The 21,520-nt window shown below is 37.3% G+C and overlaps 1 pseudogene; it reads left to right on the forward strand.

The window, feature by feature from the left end:
• The first annotated feature begins 2,320 nt into the window (after window positions 1–2,320).
• On the forward strand, window positions 2,321–3,831 carry LOC131293862 (uncharacterized; annotated as a pseudogene).
• The last annotated feature ends 17,689 nt before the right edge of the window (window positions 3,832–21,520 follow it).

Raw genomic sequence — 21,520 nt, forward strand, 5'->3', positions numbered from 1 at the left:
AACGAGTTCAGTTGATCCAGTTTGAAAGAGCAGTTAAAGAAGAAAAAAAAGATAGACTAATCGGCAGTGAAAGAAATTTTAGTGACGAAAAAAAAGGCTACTGAGGAAGTGTTCTTTAAGAAAGTGAGGAGGACGGAACGATGGGGGAGCACGACCCCGGCGGTGGATTGTGAATGAAAGTGAAAGTGACAGAACACCCCACGCCGTCGTGAAAGGCACCGTAAGATGCTTTGATGTACAACATCTGACCGAACAGGAAATCCTCGAAGGTTGAAGAGATCAAAAAGCGTGGGAGGTAACAGACTACCAAAATCATTTGACTTTGGGTGGTATCCTCTACAAGTAGAACTTCTTTTTCTTCTTCTTGGCGTAACCTCTAGGTCATGTCTGCCGTTTAAGGGCTTACGAGACTTGTTTCCCTGTTGTACATGGATAGTCAGTCCTCTCGTACAGGGGAGGATCCGGTCTCGGTTGAGATTCGAACCCACGCCGTCGAGGTGGTGAGCCCCGGCGCTCATGGATTGATTTTCTAACCGAAGTAGAACTATATGTCCCATATAGGTCATTCGCTGCATGACCTGCATGAAATTAGGACACACGAAGAAGTGGTGCAGAGGGGAAAAAATATGTACTCAATGCGGTTTGAAAGAACATGAGGAAGAAAGTACACAAATGAGATGCGTAACGTGTGACGACAGCCACCATACATTAAACAAGAGTTGCCCAGTGTACATTGATGGGATGGAAAGACAGAAAATAAGAACTGAAAAAAATACCGCACACTGAAGCAAGAAGAATGAGAAGGAAATGCCCTGCCATCCGCCGAAAATACACTAGTGAAAATATAAGCTTCGCACAACAGTTTACACAGAAAAACAAAATTAACCTAAAAGAAAACCGAATAATATAACCGACACCACAAGCACAAAACAGAACACAACACATCATAAAACAGAAAACAAAACACAACACAGGACATAAAATGATAACAGAAAAAACAAGATAAAGTAAACAGAAGCCCAACAATAACCCAGCATTACACTAGAAAACGGAGAAAATATTATTTACGAAATAAATCCAGAAATGATAATTGAAGAGGTCGTCATAAGTGACGTAGAAGAGTTGGCCATAGACTATGCACAAGAGCCCAAAGAAAAAACAAGGGAATCCGAGAATGCACAACGAACAGCACGTGATACCACGTGGAAGCAATGATTCACATACTACAAGGAAATGTGCAAGGGCTAAAACAACACGGATGAAATTCTAAAACTAGCAACAACATATAATTCTGACTTCCTATGTCTTCAAGAAACTTGGTTAGGAGAAGATAAGGACCGGAGAGCAAGCACGAGAGGATATAACCTCATAACACATAACAGGTCTGATGGATATGGAGGCAGCGAGATAGCGATAAAAAAAAACTACAAGATAGAAAAAGTAAATTTGAACAACAATGAACATATACAAGCTACAGCCATCAGGATAAAACGAAAGAACATGTTCATAATGTCGGTCTATGCGAGCTCTACTACCCCAAAGACCATGTTTCAAGAGTGGGAAACTTCAGCGATAAAAATTATTTGTAAATGCAATGACAGAACCAAAATCATAACAAGAGATTTCAACACCCATCATGGGACATGGGGCAACCCACACGAGGATGCCAGAGGGAAAATCCTATTGGAGTGCGAAAAAGCGAATCTAATGATCATGCATAACAAAGAGCACACAAATGAAAGCCATTATAAAACGAAGACAGCAATAGATCTCGCATTGGTCCCCAAAAACATGGCGCACAAAATAAGTAGAACGGTCACCGAGAAACACGTTGGGTATAGCACCCACAAATGAATAACCATAACAATAGACGAACCAAGCAGTGCGAACAAAATTACGATATTTAATAGAAAAAATATTTGTAAAGAAATACAACAACTGGAAATAACCTAAGAATCAAAACCTAAGTACAAGTTTAACACGTTAAGTCCCGTGGGACCGACAGCGTTCTTTCCCGTATGCCGGCGTCGGTCCGCTCGGTTTGGTAGGCCGGCGTTTCTACGAATCACCGGCAGAACGGAAAGCAGTGCAATTTTCACATAACACTTAACGTCTCAGTGCATGTAATGCACTTATTTTATCGTGCAAAATCAACATTCATGGAATTTCAGGAAAGTTCGTTCAACAAAATGTCACCTGGACAAACTTGTTGATATCAAGGAGCGGGATCCAGAGAAGGCAAAAGGATGCGGTTCGAATCTTGCAGCTTTTTGGAAGGACGTGGCTTTCGTACTAAACTCAATGGGACCGGCAATGAAGGATGGAGCATCGTGGAGAAGAGTAAGTAGCAGTTCAGTTACGAATTATGAAGATCTGTTTATTATTATTTTGTTTTTAATTTTATTAATTTTATTCACAGGCATGGATTGAAAAAAAAATGTCTAAACTAAGCTCAGCCAAAATAAGGAGGCTAAAAAGAAAGGAGCCGGGAAGCCGGCTTTTGATACACTAAACGTGTTTTTAAGAACGAATAGCCGCCATAACAAATGTGCGAGAAATAACAGCAATGACTTCAATTATGTCATGCATCGGTATAGCTAAAACGTCTGGAAATCTACTGGATGACATAGTCCAGCAAGCTCCATCACACCGACAACAGACCAGCCAGACACATCGCACCATAGCCCGACAACAGACCAGCCAGACACATCACACCATAGCCTGACAATCGAACCAAACCAGCCAGGGACATCAAACCAGCTTGAGATGATTCAAGACCAGGAGAAGAGGTCGTTGTTGGCGATCGGCTCCATTTAATTGATTTGGGGGTGACCAGAAAAATTCTTCGAGGGATGCTGGATGGCAAATTTGCAACCCTTGGTCGATGGTCAGACCCCCAGAAGGAAGCTGTGTCTAAGTTTATGGAAAATACACGGCTTCCTTCTGAGGTGCATCGCCCCATGAGGCACCTCAATGAAGTTCGCAATTGGAAGGGTACCGAATATCGCTCCTTCCTGCATTACATTAGTGTTGTGGTCTTGAAAGTTTGCATGAACGAACAGGCTTACAATCATTTCTTGCTCTACTTCTGCGGTGTGACCTGTTTTGCATCCACGGCATATCAGCCACATTGGCCTTGCGAAAAAGCTCCTAGAAAAGTTTGTAAAGGAGTTCGGCACGATATATGGTCGTTACCACTTGACAAGTAATGTCCATAATCTCCAGCACGTGTATGGAGAAGTTTTAAAATTCGGACAACTTGAAAATTTTTCGGCTTATTGTTTTGAAAACCACTTGCAGTTTATCAAACGCTGTATTAAATCGGGCACGAAGTGTGTGGAGCAAGTGGCAGCCTGGGTTCCAGCCAGAGATTCTATCCAGACGGCTGCCAGTTATAGTGCTCCAAACTATCCAATGTTGATGGTAAATCGGGTTGGATTACACGTAACAGCCGATTTTACCTTGCTGCCCGAATTTAGAGATCAATGGTTTTTGACCCACCAGGGCATCAAATTTTTGGAGGCAAAGAAAAGTTCTTTGTGTTCGTTCATCTTGATTGGGATCCAGATTGACCATAAGACGGAGCTTTTCGAAGGAAAGTGGGCAGACGGCAATTCGCAAATAGAACTGTCGTCTGCCGATTTGTTTATCTATAAAATAAAGGAAAATGCTCCGTCAAGAAGGGTGGAAGTACCGTGTGAATCCATAAAATGTAAACTATCAGCGATATATTTACCGAAACGATCTCTTTCAAGACCACCAATAGATCCTCCTGTTACTATTGCTCTTGATACCATAGCCCTTTTCCCGTTGCTTCATACACTCCGTTGAGAAGATAGTTTTATGGATTCCATGGTTGCTTCCACGTCAACAAGAGATCATCGTGCTCGATAATGTTCGTGGAATGACCTTTTTAACCGCTTTTATGGCTGCTGATAGAACATTGCTGAAGTTGATATTGTGAATCCTTTAGCACTATGCTGCCTCGCGGGGCTCCATGCTGAAACAGATAGATCGCCTGCGCCCTACTCAAGCCTCTTTTCTAGCTAGTCTGTGTTCTCATGGTCTACATAACGAAATGTTTCAGGTTCCTTCGTGTATTCATATATTTAACATAAATTGTTAACTTTGTTTCAAAGGCCCTAAACTTTAGTATGTTTAGGTGTTACTGAAATGACTATGAGGCTGGTGATGATAATTTAAAATGAATTTTCCATTCATAAATAAAACATGAAGTGTATGCATAAGTTTGAGGATCCTTAAGCGTCTGTTTGGGCTTCTCAATCTTCTGCATGGGTGAGCGGTGGGCCATTATCATCATCATCATCATAGAAAATGTAATTTAACGAAAAAAACTCAACATCAGAAATAATGTATGTATTTTTCTTTAGTTCATGTTCATGTTCTTTAATTCATATATTATCAATAACTAAAAAACTTAAAATTCAATCCTTTCATCCAATAGAAACTAAGCAAACTTAGACCTAACCAGAAAAAAAACAAAACCCTATCACCAAAAACGAAAAAACTAACTAAACTAACTTATGCACTAAAGCTAAAACTAACTTAGGTACTAAGCGGAGAACGGTTCTTTTTTGTGTGTGTGTACGATTTGTTGACCGTACCTTTTACAGTTCCTTTAGTTTTTGCTGTGCACCCTGCGTTTTTTAATTTCAACTTTACAAAAGCTTCTACAACTCTCGCGTGCACTTGATTATCATTACCATTCTCTGCTATTTTTTAATAATAGACTTAGTATGTTAAAATAAATATTAAATCGACTTTTTTTTACAGTCCGGCCGCCGCCACACCAGCTACATCCGGCTAGAAATTGCTTATTGAAAAGAAGCTGCACTGCCGCATGCATCCTTTGCTTTGGCTCCGCTTTAACTATAAGAGTCTGCATTCTTTCCAAAACCTCTTGAAATCGTTCAACATTGCCAAGATTGAACTCTAATTCATCCAGCTCTTCTTTTCTTTGCACTGCCCAGAGTTATTGGGGGTTGCTGAGATGCTATCACCTGTGGGGGTCGTTGGTCCAGCGCATCCTTCATCCCTCGGACAACTTTCGTCAAAATAAATGTTTGCCGCAGGTTCATATCCACACGCTCGGAAATGGATTGCATTTCAAGCAATTGATTATTTGTCGTAACATTGGGTGTCTCCATGTTCTGCTGTAATTCAATAAAAATTAAGTATACTATACGCAATATTCATGTATATTTAACTTACCTTCTCAGATTTATAAAACAGATGACAAACACCAAACAAACATGCAATTTCTATCACTGACAGAATACACGCACTGAAATTAGCAAACCAAACGGACTGGACAATGCTTTGAATTTCTTAAGAATTTTCCCGCTTGCTCGCTCTCGAGTACAGAGCTTTCGTTGCCATTCCGAAATTGTTTATTTTGATTTCGACTTGCTAACGTAGACTATATTGAAAGAAATTCTATGTGTTTTATAGCTTACTAGCTCGAAGCCCCGGCGAAGCTCGGGGAGAAAAATGTGACTGAAGTTTTTATTCTTGGTTCATTTTCTATGCTACATTCAGTTTGCCTACATACATATTAGTAGCTGTGATATCACACGCAAATTTTCTTTCATCAATAGTCTAGGGGGCTAAGTGCACGGGTGTTGTTCTGGAGGATCAGAGTTCGAATCTAGGCTGAGAAAAACTTTTTTGTTGACGGTTGGGAAATATTTTTTCATGATTTTTTTTTAGATATTTAATGTAATTTTTCAAATCCGATAATAGTGCATGGGTGTTGTACCGGAGGATCAGAGTTCAAATCTAGGCTAGGAAAAACTTTTTTGTTGACGGCTGTAAATTTTTTTTTCATGTTTTTTTTTAGATATTTAATGTACTTTTTCAAATCCGATCATATTTTGATACATAGATTTCAAATTATCATAACCATTATTAAACTAAAAGCTTGGTAGTTCAATTTACCCACATAGCCATATATACCTGTATTTTCCCTAGGGTATCCACTCGTACCACCGGTGTAGTGGTAGTGGTGTTCGAGCATTGCATCAGAGGTTTGGTGTTCGAATCCCGATTGGGAAAATCTTTTATGGTACGAAATAAAATTTTTCTTCAAAACCTACGTTTGCTATTCAAGTAGCGATATTTCCTCGCTATTTCTAACTTGTGCTATGGTTCCTCGGCAAGACTACGGCTTCGCTCTTGGTAAACCCGTGTTCGAGTCCCGTTTCCACTTAGAGTCCAGATTATAAAAAGGCATGCTTCACGTGCACTGTAAAAATGTAGGGTTTATTGCCTCATCTCATCACGGGACATTGAAACTGAGATTTATAAAAGTAAAGATTTTCAATCGATTGTCGTTTCATAGATAAAACATGTTTGTCAATGTTTATGTAACCAACTCAATTTCATGTTTTAATTTCAAGATTCTTTCATTTCACCAGTAAAATTATTTAAAAACAACTTGAAGGTGCACAACCTCATTTCATCAATGTAAACGCTGTTATAGAACGCTCGAGTTGATTGACAGCTCCACGTTGTTTATATTTTACAATCGATCGAAGACAATCGATCTGTATGGATTGAAGTGAACAGTGAAGAAAGTGAAGTAATTATAGTGTTTATAACGTTCTAAGTGGGTAAATAAGGCTAGTATGTTCGATAGGTACTTGGACTACATGGGAACCGTGCACAAAATATGGTGGTAAATGTAAGCACCAATCCGTGCTCTACGATTCTCCACACCCGTACCAGCCTGGCCGGATCATCAAAACTACAGTGAAAATTTTAACAAGTAAGTATGAATCATCGAAATTGCAGTGAACATGTCAATAAGTAAGTGTTAATCATCAACAGTGCAGTGAAAATATCAGTAAGTAAGTATGTTTGACTGCTAAAAGGTTTAGGATAAGCTGCTCAAATTGTGTTTTTATGCCATTGTTTTGCAAATGACATTGCTTTACATATTTTAAAAACTTAATTAGCTTTATATTTGTATTATTTCGTTATTTTTTTCAGCAGCTTACCCCACTTTTCCTCAAACAGCGCTGAAAACATCCAGTTAACACCGTGGTCCAATAACCGGCGTAAAGGGAGATGTTTTCAACACTTGGTATAATTTAATTGTTTTTTCTGTTATTTATGTTATTGTTGTTACAATTTGTGTTCATAGTTTGATGTTTTCATAATTTGATATTAATTCTTATCTTCAAATTTGTGTCTTTGCAGCGTACACAAATGGCCTTGTTAGGTAAATATAAAATATATTGAAATAAATATTTATTCAACGAAAATAACGTTTAATTTGAATGTTCACGGTCGTTAAATTATGGAAAGAATTGACGAAATGGATGTGGGGAATGAAAGAACGGAGGAAGGGGAGAGGGGTGAATGAACACCCGCTGTAGTGACGTCACAATGCTGAATCGACTTGGTGACGTCACGATTCGGGCACTCATATTTTGCTAATCTTTTGCTAATCTTTTATCACCGATTAGCAAAAGATTAGCAAAAATGTGTAGCGTTGCAGGGCAAATGATGAGCAACAATGCCCGCTGGGATGGGTGACAGCAGTTCTAGTTCTAAAAAGTTTTTGACCCATAAATAAATGAAAATTCAACATAAAAATTATTGTAATATTTTATATAACTTTTTTGGGAAGCTAATTATAAACAATTTGTAATTTAAAAAATGTACTAAAAAGTGTGCTAAAATGCTTGGTACGCAACGTGTTAATCACGGAAAAGCTATCCCACCGACCAACATTCGCACTGTCCCCTCGGAACGGGAAGCGAGTACCTGGTTCTACCTCCACCGTTTTGCTCATGAAGTGCCCGTTTTTTGTAATGACGTCCGAACATTGGCCACAACACAAATTGGCACTGATTACATAATTCAAGCCGCTTTTGAGAAAGTTAACCATACTCTCCAGCTCGCTAAACTTTGTAAGTACGGGATGCACAACGGTCTCCGTTCTAAAAAGGTAGGATGGTATTTAATAAGTTATTCACAAGAAAATGAAACGTGTGAGGTTTACAATCGTTTACAATGGTCTAACTTTTAGTCTTATCCCTTCCACAAGATGACAAGTTCCCTTCTGTTTGGTTTGGAGACACTGGCCAATAGGCGTTACACGGACCAATTTATATTTGAGCAAAAGGTAATTTGCGTTTTTATAGATTGCCTTGACTTACTGGATGCGTTACAGGGTGTCCACTCAGATTATGATTTCAAATTCCCGGTTCTTCCCCGGTTTTTCCCGGTTTTTTTCCCAGCTTTTCCCGGTTTTTTCCAGTTTATACAGGTTTACTACATTTCGATTGCTCATAGTAGATAAACTTATCTGTTATATGTCTCTATGGTTTCTAAGGTAGTTTACAACTGCATGTAAGTTATGTGTCAAAGAATACTTTAAGGAAATTACTTCAAAATTTTCAAAAACAAAAACTCTTGAAAAACTGAAGGAAAACAAGGACAACCCATACGGGTTGGGATTATACAGAATCGTAAACTGAACTTATATTGCAACAACACACATTTCTTGAGCGTATATAGAAGAAGAAAATGTATATAAAGATGTTGTAGAACAACTTCATTTTTGACATAAAAAACAAATTAATTTTTAATACGGCTTAAAAATAGAAATGAACCATGTTTTTCCTTCGCTCATAGAATTTTCTCAATCATAACATATTCAACAAAAGAAGAGATGTAGCATACCTGTTGTACATCTTCTAATATTTCTATCGAAATATACTTTCATAAGCACGTCAATACAAATGATTCACGTTATCAAAATTTCAAGCAAACACACCAGCAACTCAAATGACCTACATTTCACCAAGATTAAAAACTGACCAGTACACTCGTCTAGCGAATGCCGGAATGCAATAAGATCCCATACCAAAACAACCAATACACCAAACAGAGAGTGGTACCAGTTAAAGGTAAAAAATATTTTATCCATATCAAACCATTGCTGACAAATAGAATGAAACATACATAATTATTTCCGTACGAATAGTAATGACCACACCGCGCCCGAAATTCTATCCAAAGCGGCAATTTTTTTGCAATCATAGAAATCGATCAGATCATATCCGAAAGTTACATCCATAGTGACACATTCATAGCAAGTGCAGCAAGAGATTGCACCGCGCGCGATCGTCCCGAAACAAGCAACCTTATAAACTCAACAGGATAAAGGATCTCAGCAGGAAATATTGGAAGAAGGACAGGAGTTTTCAATTGAAATTTCAAAGCACGGATTTGAACGCTGTGAATATTTTCGTACAATATCATAGGAGGTGATTGGCTTTTCAGCTAGTAGATTTACTAGATTTAAAGTAACTATTTTGGCTACTATCTGAAGCATATACAAAGACATTTGGTTGATTTAAACAGATGATCAATGCTTGTACAATTTCAACTGGAAATCCCCGTTACCATGTTACCAATGTTAACCCTCGATGCGTTTGTCTTTCGTACACATTGCTTCCCTGGCGACAAAATCATCATGCTTTCTCACTTTGTCTCTACGCCGGCACCACTGGAAGAAACGAAAACGCAATACGGATACATTGAACCTTCAAACAGTCGACAACAAATGTGGCCCTTAACAATTGAAATGTAGTGACAATTTTACATGAAAATATAATTACGCTACGAGAATAAAATATGTAAATCTCAAAAAAACATTATATGAAAAATATTCCCGGTTTTTTCGGCTAAATTCCCGGTTTTCCCGGTTTTTTCCCGGTAAAATTAAATTCAAGGCTGATTCCCGGTTTTCCCGGTTTTCCCGGTTGAGTGGCCACCCTGGCGTTAGATGTGTACCTTAGGCCCGAAGCTTTGTGTTGGATCCCGAAGAACATTATGATGGTCAAGAACCGCTCATCCAATAATACGCCTATTGTTGTGATAGGACCTGTCCCGATAGATAAGCTTTAGGCCACTCACTGATAACTCACTGTTATCAACTGATGTGGGTGCCTGCTATCCATCGGGGTAAATGTGCATCATTCAACGATCGGACACTTCGACCGGGAAGCGCGATCGTATCGGGCACGGATGAGCCGCGCGTGGCGTCCGTTTGCGTAAGGCAGTTTGTACCGTTTAGTTTTAGGTCAAAGACCGGAGTTTGAATGTGTACGTGTTCGTCAAAGAAATATAGTTTGAAAATAGAAGATAATTATGTGTTCCCACTAAAAGTAGCAGTTGTGCGAAAGAACATAAAACCTATCATGATTTAGAAATCCTGGTGGACTTCAGTTCATCGGTTAGTGAAGTACGTGCACTTTCAAGAAAATTTTCCAGTTTTAAATATCACAGGGCTAGTGCGGGTTTGTTTTAAATTAAAAAATGCTAAATATAGAGGCCTACTGGGACAGATAAATTAAATAAAATATGTAAATATGTACACAAAATCCTTTTACAGATCAGAAAAAAACATCGAAAAATGACGAAGAGCGATCAAATCTACTGCTCCAAAGCTTTCGCGTTAAAATCCAAAGCAGCGCATTCTAGAGTTAAAAATATTTTTCAACCTAATTAAGACGTTTCTACAAGTATAGAAATCCTTCATTTCATGATATATGAATTTAAAATGACAGTAGACAATTAATTTGTAATATATGCGGACATAACTTTGTCGAAAACAATTCAAGCGATTCGTCCAACATGGCAAATGGCAACAATCGGGAGAAGAAAAAGTAAATCTTCATTAAGTTTCCAGTTACTTGCACGATTATATTCTGAACAATGCTCACTTAGCAACAAGCAAAGTCAATTAACAGACAGGTCGCAGCATACCATGTAACGAGCCGAAAACCGTGGGAAAATGTTTGACAGTTGGTTAAAATTTTGTTTGCTTCTCACGAACAGTGAAGAAAGTGGGGTAAAACTGTAAATTTGGTATGTTTCATCAACAGAACAAAGAGTTGAGACGTTCGAAATAAATTCTGGAGGAAGGCTGCGTTTGCAGTTTCTATCCGCAAAACCATGGATACTGATAACCATACTACTGATCTAGAATTACCAATTACCTATTTCGCGAAGATTTTGGCGGAGATCTCCCACAAGTATCCTGGAAATTTTTGTAAACATTTTTTTAACCAACTGTCACAACAATGGCGGAGCAAAAACAGCTTTGACCCGACCTGTCTGTTGATAGTCTTTGAGCAACAAGAATTAAAAACAAGAAATTAAGACATATCAAAGAAACTCACCATACTTGAAACGATCGATTGGGAAAGAACTCCCATCATCAGTTGTCACTTGTATCTACTATGATCACTAACAAAACCACGAATGAATAAAACCTGAAATTGGATGAAATATTAATAAAAACAACTGCCACCAGAAGTTTTCATCTCCATATCCATGCATAACATGCATACTTACTTGGTAACAGAAGACTTTATTAACTTAAAAGTCTTCTGTTAATTAACTCTCGACACTTTGTTAGATCCTCTTCAGCTTTGTTTCTACACAAATATCACTTAAATGCACTGAAATGGATAAACTTATACATAAATAAATTAGAAAACTATCTGCATATATAATTAATAACTTTAAATATTATGAACAAATGCTTATGAGTACCTTCAGCTATCTTTAGAACTTCATATAATATGCATGGGAGATTAATTGTCACTTATTGACAAAATTGATCAATTGTTTAATACTTCTACGCAATCCGACAAACCGATTATAATACCACGTCTTCAAAAGTAAACTCACAACCAAAACGGTCATTAAAGCGTAATACACATCTTACTTACATTTAATCAAAAGACTTATTAAGCATTAAGTTCAAACAGATTAACTATACACAACTTACCACACTACGCATTCTTTTTCCTTTTCCTTGAGTATTCATATGTTTTAATGTTCACAACATGCAGCTCCTCTTAATCATTTTTTCATCATGTAAGCACTGCCTTCGTGCAGTTGGAGTTAAGATTTTGGATTATTCGTTTTTCCAGATATCTTCGTTTAATATTTTTTGCATTTTTGGCGCCACAAGCTCACTACACTAGAAATAGAAGGAAAAATACATAATTGAGAATGATTTGTTAACTAATTCAATACTGCAAGTTGCTGCATCACTTAGTAAATCCTATTCATTCGTAGTTTTTACATGCATTTCATTATTACATAGGATTCATACAGTGAACGGGAGCACACATCTACGTACCAATATTCGTCTCATTTTCTGCGAGGCTGATTTATTACGTTTTAATCAACGGCATTCCATCACTTTGTTTTACCGACAAAAATGGTTTCACGAAAGCGAAAAATGTATCCGAACAAGATCGCATTTTGCTTTCCTAGAACGATCGATTGGCGTCTGTTTCACAACCGGAAAGCATCTAAGCTAGCAACTTGACAGCTCTCACGGATTCTATTCCTAATGTGACATATATTTTCATGAAATGGCGTTACACAAATGAACAATCTGACATGCGATTGTAGAGTTCTGTACTAAAATCACATTCCATCTGCACCTCAGGCAGCGCTCTGTGAGCTATCGAACAAGACAAACACGACAAACACGACAAAAAAAAAACGATCAAATCCATGCAATCATATGGAGGTGCTCTGTCAACCTGCATCGAACATGTCAGACAAACACGACACAGAACAAAACAGTTTGATTTTGTCGTGCAGGGCTGTATCCCACGGAGAAACAGTATATACCTTGTTTATTCTGCTACCTTGCTGCTGGGAGAGTGACAGTTCTTCACGACAAGTCGCAGAGCACCCTTCGAACAATGTCGTGTTTGTCGTGTTTGTTGGACTGTTCACAGAGCGCTGCCTCAGTCAGCCGCAATATTGAGCATACAACCAAACGAGCATTGGATTTTCTTGTATAACTCGCGCAATCATTGACCTTATTCAATTTCAATAATTTAATTGTTTGATGTTGTTTGATAGCCAATTTAACAGGCAACACAAGTATACACTTTATGTTTACATAGAATGTCTGTATTTGGCATGGCAAAATAATTAGTGGAAAAAGAGCCTTTTCATCAACGTAAAATTCAGTGTACCGTTGGTCCCCGCAGTACGCTATACGCGAATTCACACTACGCGTTTTTTGACAACTGACAGGTCATAGCGTTGCTTGAGTTCTGATTAGTCAATTTTACTTTGTTTTGATAAAATGATGTTTTTAATATTCACTTTTTAACAGAGATATAATGATACAATAGAAGAAATGGAGCACTTAGTAGTGATTTGGATAGAAGATATGTTAAATAAACGATTTCCTCTCCGTGTCAACTCTTCAATAGGAGGTATAAGCGATATGGCAAAGGAAATCCGCAATACGCGAAAATTCGATATACGCTATTGCGTTCGGTCCCAAACATTCGCGTACTGCGGGGACCAACTGTACAGATCTATGAACTTCATTATCGAAAGACAAAATGGGAATAAAAAAAATTGTGTAAACTCCTGACATTAGGCACCTTGGTATTGTACGAATACCGGATACGTCATACACCTTTATAAACCTACCTGATAGAATTAAGTATCGTGAATTAGTAGAACTGTCACTGACCGTCCACACGGCATCGTAGCGTATATCCTGCTGAGCTGCACGTTCTCACTCACACACGCTCATAAGCCCGTGGCTCAAACTCCTCAAAACTGCTCAATTTTGTATGGGCAAAATCGAGGTGACACAAAATTAGGAGTTAGCATGCAAGTTTTTGCGTAGTGGGTCGTGGTTTATTCTGACAGTTCTGCTAATTCACGGTACTTAATTCTATCAGGTAGGTTTACAAAGCTGTATGACGTATCCGGTATTCGCACAATACCAAGGTGCCTAATGTCAGGAGTTTACACAATTTTTTTTATTCCCATTTTGTCTTTAGATAATGAAGTTCATAGATCTGTACAGTTGGTCCCCGCAGTACGCGAATGTTCGGGACCGAACGCAATAGCGTACAGTAGATATCCGACATACGCGGTACTCGACATACGCGGATTCGGAGATACGCGGTTTTCAAAATTTGACAGTAGATTGGGTTTATTACATCGATTTAAATTCCTAAGATGTACAACCACACGAATAAATATGTAAATAACACATCTGCATAACCTACACTTTTTATTTCGTTTGTTGCAATTTATGTTGTTTGAATACGCTTGCATTGCATTCATAATAATGGACAAAGTAAATTTATTAATATTCTATGATACATGCACACAAGAACTCGATCTCTTAACTCCTAGTATAAACTATGTGTCAAGCAATATTCAAGATACGCGGAAATTCGACATACGCGGATTTCTCTGGTCCCCATTATCCGCGTAAGTCGGATACTGACTGTATATCGAATTTTCGCGTATTGCGGATTTCCTTTGCCATATCGCTTATACCTCCTATTGAAGAGTTGACACTGAGAGGAAATCGTTATTTAACATATCTTCTATCCAAATCACTTCTAAGTGCTCCATTTCTTCTATTGTATCATTATATCTCTGTTAAAAAGTGAATATTAAAAACATCATTTTATCAAAACAAAGTAAAATTGACTAATCAGAACTCAAGCAACGCTATGACCTGTCAGTTGTCAAAAACCGCGTAGTGCGAATTCGCGTATAACGTACTGCGGGGACCAACGGTACACTCAATTTTGCTTTGATGAAAAGGCTCTTTTTCCACTTATTATTTTACCATACAAAATACAGACATTCTATGTAAACAAAAAGTGTATACTTGTGTTGCCTGATAAATTGGCTATCAAACTAAATTAAATTATTTAAATTGAATAAGGTCAATGATTGCGCGAGTTATACAAGAAAATCCAGTGCTCGTTTGGTTGTACGCTCAATATTGCGGCTGACTGTAGGTGCAGATGGAATGTGATTTTAGTACAGAACTCTACAATCGCATGTCAGATTGTTCATTTGTGTAACGCCATTTCATGAAAATATATGTCACATTAGGAATAGAATCCGTGAGAGCTGTCAAGTTGCTAGCTTAGATGCTTTCCGGTTGTGAAACAGACGCCAATCGATCGTTCTAGGAAAGCAAAATGCGAACTTGTTCGGATACATTTTTCGCTTTCGTGAAACCATTTTTGTCGGTAAAACAAAGTGATGGAATGCCGTTGATTAAAACGTAATAAATCAGCCTCGCAGAAAATGAGACGAATATTGGTACGTAGATGTGTGCTCCCGTTCACTGTATGAATCCTATGTAATAATGAAATGCATGTAAAAACTACGAATGAATAGGATTTACTAAGTGATGCAGCAACTTGCAGTATTGAATTAGTTAACAAATCATTCTCAATTATGTATTTTTCCTTCTATTTCTAGTGTAGTGAGCTTGTGGCGCCAAAAATGCAAAAAATATTAAACGAAGATATCTGGAAAAACGAATAATCCAAAATCTTAACTCCCACTGCACGAAGACAGTGCTTACATGATGAAAAAATGATTAAGAGGAGCTGTATGTTGTGAACATTAAAACATATGAATACTCAAGGAAAAGGAAAAAGAATGCGTAGTGTGGTAAGTTGTGTATAGTTAATCTTTTTGAACGTAATGCTTAATAAGTCTTTTGATTAAATGTAAGTAAGATGTGTATTACGCTTTAATGACCGTTTTGGTTGTGAGTTTATTTTTGAAGACGTGGTATTATAATCGGTTTGTCGGATTGCGTAGAAGTATTAAACAATTGATCAATTTTGTCAATAAGTGACAATTAATCTCCCATGCATATTATATAAAGTTTCCAAAGATTCATAATGCATTTGTTCATAATAATTAATGTTATTAATCATATACAGTGTGCCAATCGGTAAAAAAGTGCAAAAAGTCATAATTTTGCTAGTCAAACGTAAAGTTGGACGCCTGCTTTTCAGGGTTTAATACGTGGTTTGTTGAACTATTTTCAGAAGTTTTTGGTATATAATGTTATTTCTGTTATATTATATGACTGTTTGCTGATGTTTGACAACAGTTTTTTCTAAGTTTATTGCACATTTCTGCCTAATTTTTTTCTTTTCGTTCGTTTGCTCAAATTGGCTGTTGGATTTCAAGCTGGAGACTCAGAAAGATTCTTATGAACTTTGAGGCTGATTTAGAATTTAGAGGCTGAGCTTATAGTGAGTATAGTTAACCTGGCGGAACTCTTAATCTTGGAATAGTCAAACTATATAAACAATATCTGCCATGATTTTCTTCATCATATGCACGTTGTGATGTGTACCTATCGTACTTTAATTATAAACAAGTTTTTCAGTTCATTCGGATCACATAAACACCTACAACATTAACAATTGACCTCCAAGGAATAGAAGTTAAAACAACAACTTTTTTTAAACGCGTTAGCTCCGTTTTGCGTTCAAAAACTGCCTGCCTTTCTAACCAAAACTGTATATGTTTGCTTCATATGTTAGTCATACTTACTGTGACGACAAATACCACATTAAATTAATGCATTTGAACGAGATAGGAAGAGTACCTTTCAACATAATCTAAAATCATCGCCTATATAAAGTTTTGAAAAGTAAAGGCGTTGTTTGCGGGTTCTGCGGGTATGTTCTGGAAATAGTTTGGAACCTTCTAAATGCTTTCATTGACATTGATGCAATTCTTAGACATCTATGAAAGAAGTCTTCAATTCAGTTAGCTTTTGATGAATCTCACATCATCGTCCTTTAAGTTTATTGTAAGATGACCCATTTCAAGTTATATTTTTGACGATATGGGCTTTTTTATCGATTGTTAGTTTATCGCAAAACAGTAACTTTGGTTGAATTGATAAAACTCGATAACTTTCGACATTTTTAATCGATTTATATGATAAAAAGGATAATATTTCATTCCTTTCAGTGGTGTAACATATTTCAACCACAAAGTGTAAATAATTTATCAAAACTCATTTTTTGTGTACATATAACAATGGTTAAGTATATCATAGATCATTAGAAAATGATTTTACGTGCCTAAACTAGCTTCCAAAACACTTAAGCCGCAGAAATTCTTGGTAATCCCAAGTATCCAACTTTACGTTTGACTGACAAAATTTTGACTTTTTGCACTTTTTCGATCATTGCGCCGCTTGGTGACCGATTTTTACTCTCTCTATCACATGCTTCGTAGAAAGATAGACAAAGAAGATGTGGTAAGCGAAATTCATTGTTATCAATTCTAAGTACCCTAAAATTGATCGCAAAGTCTCACAAGTGTTCTTTTTTCGACCGTCCCACTTACCGATTGGCACAGTGTATGTAGATATCTAATTTATTTATGTATCCGTTTATCCATTTCAGTGTACTTAAGTGATATTTGTGAGGAAACAAAGCTGAAGAGGATCTAACAAAGTGAGAGTTAATTTTGGTCTAAGTCTTATGTTACTAAGTAAGTATGCATGTTATGCATGGATATGGAGATGGAAACTTCTGGTGGCCGTTGTTTTTATTAATATTTCATCCAATTTCAGGTTTTATTCATTCATTGTTTTGTTAGTGATTATAGTAGATACAAGTGACAACTGATGATGGGAGTTCTTTCCCAATCGATTGTTTCAAGTATGGTGAGTATCTTTGATATTTCTTAATTTCTTGTTTTTATATCTTGTTGCTAAGTGAGCATTGTTCAGAATATAATCGTGCAAGTAACTGGAAACTTAATGAAGATTTATTTTTTCTTCTCCCGATTGCTACCATTTGCCATGTTAGACGAATCGCTTTAATTGTTTTCGACAAAGTTATGTCCGCATATATTACAAATTAATTGTCTACTGTCATTTTAAATTAATATATCATGAAATGAAGGATTTCTATACATGTAGAAACGTCTTAATTAGGTTGAAAAATATTTTTAACTCTAGAATACGCTGCTTTGGAGTCTAACGCGAAAGCTTTGGAGCAGTAGATTTGATCGTTCTTTTTCGTATCGCTATAGCGCCATTTTTCGATGTTTTTTTCTGATCTGTAAAAAGATTTTGTGTACATATTTACATATTTTATTTACATATTATATTTACATACTTTGGGGGTCTGCGACAGCCGAGCGGTAGCGCCGGTTAGAAAATCGGCTCATGAGCGCCGGGGCTCACCACCTCGACGGTGTGGGTTCGAATCCCAACCGAGACCGCACCCTCCCCTGTACGAGAGGACTGACTATCCACGTACAACAGGGATACAAGTCTCGTAAGCCCTTAACGGGGAGGCATGACCAAGAGGTCGTTACGCCAAAAAGAAGAAGAAGAAGATTTACATATTTTATTTACTTTATCCGTCCCAGTAGGCCACTATATTTAGAATTTTTTATTTTAAAACTAACCCGCACTAAGATAATTACAATTACTACCCCTAACTGTGATATCTAAAACGGGGAAATTTTCTTGAAAGTGCACGTACTTCACTAACCGATGAACTGAAGTCCACCAGGATTCCTAAATCATGATATGTTTTATGTTCTTTCGCACAACTGCTACTTTTAGTGGGAACACATAATTATCTTGGGGGGTCCGCGACAAATTTTCAAACTATATTTCTTTTACGAACACGTACACATTCAAACTCCGGTCTTTGACCTAAAACTAAACGGTACAAACTGCCTTACGCAAACGGACGCCACGCGTGGCTCGTCCGTGCCCGATACAATCGCGCTTCCCGGTCCCCGCGATACAAACGGTGGCTGGATAAACTGTGGCTTAAAGAGAATAAGTTTAAGCCGCGGTTTTGAGTGCTGGTGCTCATTGTGAGTGGTTTTGTGAGTTACTTTCCTGCGTCTCGTGCCCCTCCCTGTCCCTTATTTTTCCAATATCCCCCATTTATACATAATGTCATCAAGAAATAAAAAATCGGATGATTAATTTATAACATATTCACTTCACTCCACTTGTTTATTACAACACATGAAACACACTACAGTGATTTATTATAACTGCCCCGATGCTGAACCAATGTTGATACAATTTTGCTCCCCTACCGGTACTGAAGTTTCCGTTTTGTGGACGTATACGTAACTGCATAGTAGGGGAAGGTGGGGCAAGACGCCCCGGTGGGGCAAGATGCTCCGGCCTGTTTTACGCTGAATTAAGCCATTTAAAAATAATTTAAGTAATAGAATATGTTCATCAACGTATCTACTACAGCCTATGTAAATTTCACTGCACGAAATAACCATTTCAAAAAGAAAACGCGAAAAAAACCAAATTGACTCTAAATGATCTAATATTTTGTCACTTTTATGTAACGTATGGCATGCTTTGATATTATATTTTTTTAACACCGAGGCTTTCTTTTACTACCTGATAATGGTATTTAACGAATACCGAAGAGAAACTGTTTTAAAATTCTTAAAATTTTGAATAAATTACATAAAACGGATGATCCTCAGAGTGGGGCAAGATGCACCGGCCGAGGTGGGGTAAGACGCCCTAGCATTCCAAATGTAAACAATGGGGCAGGACGCACCATTAAAACAAGAACCAGTTGCACGGTGCCTCCATTATCCACGCATTGTTGATTTATATAAGTCGTATATTTTACATGCCATGTGAGTTCCATAGAAACGAATAGTTTTTAGTTCTTCATATGAAATTTGTGTAAATTTTTCATGATGTTCACCTGTGTTTTCAAACCACAGATCATCTGGATTACAAAACGTCAAATTTTGACTCTGTCAAAAGTGCTACCTGCAAGGTTGATGTAATTGTAAAGGTTGTACTAAGGCGGTTTGTATAAAAGGCCAAAAACATTCATGGATCTGTTTTTGGCCTTTTATACAAACCGCCTCAAATATTCAATAATTGTTCGGAATTCAGCAACGAATTTATACCCAAACTGTCTTATGAATGGTACACCACAAAATTCAATCCAATGTGGGTTACATGGGCTCAGTATTGGACTGTTTACTAGTGCCTCTGCATAGACTAACCTTTCAACAAGCAACCTTGGTCCATCTCCTGTCTTTTTTAGGCCATCTTGCCCCATGTTTACGTAGTGGCGCGTCCTGCCCCACCGGCTGGGCCATCTTTACCCACTATTGTCAACGGAGCTAAAAATTGAAAGGCTGTTTATTTATCTAACTACTAGCTCGAAGCCCCGGCGAAGCTCGGGGAGGGAAAATGCGACAAAAGTTTTTATTTTTGGTTCATTTTCTATGCTATATTCAGTTTGTGTACAGACATATCAGTAGGTGTGATATCACGCGGCAATTTTCTTTCCTCAATAGTCTAGGGGGCAAAGTGCATGGGTAATGTTCCGGAGGATGGAAGTTCGAATCTAGGCCGGGAAAAAAATTTTTTGTTAACGGTTGTAAATTTTTTTTCATTTTTCTTATTAGATATTCTATGTAATTTTCCAAACCCGATCATATTTTGATTTATACATTGCAAATCATCATAACTTTTATTAAATTAAAAGCTTCGTGGTTAAATTTATTAACATAGCCATTTGTACCACTGTTTTCCCGTTGCCATCCACTTATACAGCTGGTGTATAAGGGCTTCTAGGAGGGAAAAATTATGTACCGGTGTAAGATTTCCCTCATGCAAACAGAAATTTACTGAAGATGATTTTGAGCAGCTCTAAACAAATGAAAACTGTAACGATTATTAAATCATAAATCTGTATATTTAATAATATCACTAACCTAGTTCTCAACATAATTGCGCAAATGATTTATTGTAAACAAAGTAATGAATTGTTAGGTAAAGTTCTGTTAACATGTAACCTAGGCCGTTTAAACTATTTTTAATCTATCAAAGTGTGCAACAAAGGAGTGAACAATGCACTATTCTCCTGGTCAAGATTAATAAAAACTAACTTACATTTTATATGGTATGGAGTATATAAAGTTGTTTCTACAGTCAAGTCTGTGATGTATCCACAAGAGACTAATAGAACCGAGGAGAGATGTGGTTTGTCAAAATAAGCTTTTTTTTTGTTAATTTTTGTCCAGCTACATATTTATCCCCGCGGGTGTTTTCATGGCAGTAGAATATTTAATTATTTCAAAAATTTTTGTCAAAAACCAGCCGTCTCTATTGTCATTTTTGAGAATAAAATCGTCAAAGTTTACTTCTATACTATTTCCAGATTTTGTCAAGTATGCGCTTCATGGATCATTTGGTTGATTTCCTGTCCTAATATTAAAATTATCTAATTCGGAAAGTCTATTTGCTACTTGCTGCAAGCCTCTGTAGCCGTTCCGGAGCATATTTTTAATATGCTGTAACTCGTTTTCGAAAGGGTATGCCGACAAGGTTCCTATTGCATCAAATTTGGCCACTTCGTCATAGACGTGTACCAAATTATGCACGGTGCTTGTGATATACCCTTCCGAATACACTTCGTTGAACTGGGACACAAACTGGATCAGCATTTGTCCAGCCTATTCCCACTTCCTCCTATGCACATAAGACGATAAAAATGTTATCGCACAATAAAACAGCCAGAAGTGCTGGTAAAGTACCTTACTTACATTATTTTTTAAAACTACAATACTTCCATAGTGTAAGAAGGAACTATACTCGGACCCTTTCCAATTC

The sequence above is a fragment of the Anopheles ziemanni genome, chromosome 2, assembly GCF_943734765.1.
Source record: "Anopheles ziemanni chromosome 2, idAnoZiCoDA_A2_x.2, whole genome shotgun sequence".
Lineage (NCBI taxonomy): Eukaryota > Metazoa > Arthropoda > Insecta > Diptera > Culicidae > Anopheles > Anopheles ziemanni.